Source organism: Pelmatolapia mariae, linkage group LG17, assembly GCF_036321145.2.
Source record: "Pelmatolapia mariae isolate MD_Pm_ZW linkage group LG17, Pm_UMD_F_2, whole genome shotgun sequence".
Lineage (NCBI taxonomy): Eukaryota > Metazoa > Chordata > Actinopteri > Cichliformes > Cichlidae > Pelmatolapia > Pelmatolapia mariae.
The window spans coordinates 29,027,181-29,030,562 of NC_086242.1; positions in this window are offsets into that span (position 1 = coordinate 29,027,181).

The following is a 3,382-nucleotide window of genomic DNA, read 5'->3' on the forward strand; positions in this document are numbered from 1 at the left end:
TATTACTTGTTGTTGTGACAATTGCATGTAAGCCAAAATTAAAACATCTTTAATGGCTCAAAAAACGTCTGCTTTATTTTTCAAGTATTGACAATCCCCCCATCCCCTCTTTAGCTTTTCTAGGAGTATATTTTCATTGAACGCTGTGAATGCACTTTGCCTGCTGTCAACTGTTCTAAAAGCTGTCATCACCATTAATCCTTCTGGCTATTCCAAAAAATAAAAGTAAAACAAGTTTCAAGGATACAAAGGGCAGCATACATTTTCAGTACCAACATTCATTTTAACTGCAATTTCTCACGTTGTTGTTCAAGAATGAAAAAAAAAAAAGAGTCGCCATTCATCTGCAGACAATAAAATTCTTTACATTTATTTTACTTGGTATGCACTTTGACGTGGGACTCTGACATGCTCTGTGCTGGACTATACCTGCACAGGGTTGGCCTCAAAACCTCAGATTGCTAATATGAATTTAATGTTTTATGAGTGAAGCTCCATGGCCCTGCAGCTCTCTCATTAGGGGGACTGTTCCTGAGCCCTGGTGTGAAGCAGAGCGACCAAACTGGCTACCTTTTTTTATCCAGCTGGGCAAATTACCACATGAAAAGTATTAGGTCCAACTTAATTACATTCAGCTCACAGCTGAAGGAACATTTCTGAGACATTAATGAAAGTAATGGCTGAGAGGGATCTTTGTCCCTTTCGACTTCAACTGCAACTCTACAATAGAATACAATACAATTTAGTCTTCTACTAAAATGTTAGTTTTAAAAACTTCAAATCTTTAAAACGCAGAGCCCTTTGAGCTCAGAAAATCAAAGTTGTTGCAGATAGTGACACAGGGGTATAGTTTTCCCCACTACTTGGGAATTTGTAATTACCAGAAACACGTTTATCACAGGTACACACCATCGTATCCCTTGGCCTCTACGCGTTTTCTCCAGGATAACTAATTCCCTTGTTTATTCACCTGTCAAGCCGCTGGCATTACCATTATGTTGGATTAGTTTCACTCAACATTCTGTTGTCGTCTGACAAAAAAAGGGAAATCTTATGTAAGCTGTGCATGCAGGTTTCAGAGACAGTTGGCTAATTAAAGTGAAATGGGGCAGATAATAGCTTTTAAAAACATTTCAGCCATTTAATGAGCTTATTATTTACTATGAAAGGAAACATGTCACCACCACTCCCCCCAAGTCCACCAGCAGTGAGAGCTGCCACCCACTCTAATTCCATCGTGCTGTGTCGAGGCTTAGCATCCATAAATTTCAGTGACTTAAAAAATGTTATCATAACTGATGAAATAATGCTTAGCCCACTCTAACATTCAGAGGTCCCCTCCAGGCAAATTGTCTTAAGTCATTCTAAGAAGATGGTAATTAAAAGACAAACTACAGCCTGGGTGAAATAATATTTTGCAGAGTGGAGATCCTACCCGGAATGAAAATTTAATTAAAAAAATTAAGATATTACAGTTTTATGATGGTGTCAGGTTTTTTCAAGTGGGATTGATATTTTTTTTTCTTTCTTTATGTCTTTTTTTCATTAGGAGTTTAAAATGATGTTCCAGTATGAGAGTTAAAAATGGGGTCAGTGTTGCAGCACTGCTCATTTGCATTCACAGGCTGACGGGATGTCAGTGATGTTAACTGAATGAATTATATCCATGTGCTTCATCAGTATAAGAATAAATTAACCCTTTAGTTTCTCTTTGTCTTCTTCTTCTTCTTGGCTGTTGCCTTGTTTTCATCCAGTTTGTTAGGTAATCTCATTCATTTTCTGTTTTCTGTCCTGTTTTGTGATCACAATGACAACTGAAAGTAGCATTAGAACTGACAATGAAAAACGTTCTCCTGCAATTTTAATGGCCCGAACCCTAGAACTTCATTTTCAGAAAGTCAGGCAGTTTACTCAGCACAGATAACTGGAGGAGAATACCGTATGTTCTCTCTAATGAGAAGGTTCAGGTCATTCTGAATGCAACTAGGTAAACCTGCGTGAAAGGTGCGGCTTGGAGATTTATTTTAGGTGATTCATGAACTGAAAAATGCCAATTAGCACAGGACAAACTGGCCACATTATAGATGGCGGGGGCAGAGGTTGCAACAGTGAACTTGACCGCTGATGGCTCCATCGATCAAGAAAGGATTTTAGCCTCAGAATGAATTACACCATCACTGTGCTTGCCACCAGAGTGCTAGGGAACTGGGTCAACTGGATGACTGACTGCGTACGTGTGGCACTGGGCCTCTTCAGAGATGGCTTTTGAAGCTTTTGATAGGTCGAAGCAGATCACTGTCATTGCAGTGTACCATCTTGGTTTTGATCTCTGACTTCAAAATGACAAGAGCATCAGCGAATCAAAGGTAATGCACAATCAATCTGTTCCCCTGTGACAGATGGAAGAAAGTTGTATTTGAGCAGAAACAAAGGGCTGTACACAGGATTTATATAAGCTGCTTCATCTGTGCGGTATTGCCCAAGAAAAGAAAAATCATAGGAATATATATCTTCAGGAGTGCCAGGCAGCAAAAGCTGACCTTGTCTGATTGAGAGCGAGCCAGCAACCAAGCCTGAAGGTGTCACCCAGCGACAGTGTTACCCCAGATTAAAATCCCCACGCTTGTGTTCCTAACACCTGCCCTCCACAAGTCGCCTTTCAACTCCCTCCCAACCCCCACAATACTGAGTCATTTGTATTTATCATCTGGCACTTAATACATATTTTCTCCACTTTTCGCTTACACAAATATTCTCCTTTGGAGCAATTATCACTAGAATGTTGTTCCCTTTCTTTGCTATGCACACTGTGCATGAATACCAAAAGGTCAGGAGGTGTTTATGGGTCTGTTCCTTCATTACTCATTGTAAGCATGTAGTTTGACACTTGTGTCCCCGGTGGGCCCTCGGGACTCATTTTTCTCTCCAAAGAGATGCAGTGATGCAAACCTGCAGCAGGGCGCGATTCTTACTGCAAACCAAGTGCTTCCATTATACGAACTCGGCAGGGTTTGCTTGTGTGTGTATTGACGCCATTCATCATGAAGAGTTCCTTCTTGTGAGGGCGGATGGCAGGTGGTGTTGATCAAGTTGGCGTCAGCAATCTGGGGATGCGCTTCTCTATCTAGTTCAGGAGCAGGAGGTGAAAGATATGGGTACTCTTTGACAGATACAGAAGGAACACTAAAAAAATGCAAGTACAGTTAAAAGGTAGGCAATAGTCTGTGCTCTGTCTGGCTTCCCTATGCTGTGTGTAGCTTCCAACCCCAAAAGCTGTTTTCTCTGCCAAGTGAAGACAAATCTTTTAAAATAGGTCAGTTTCATATTTAAAATTGGCTAAATCATTTTGTGAAACAGCATTTAGCTGATGCAGGAGCAAAAT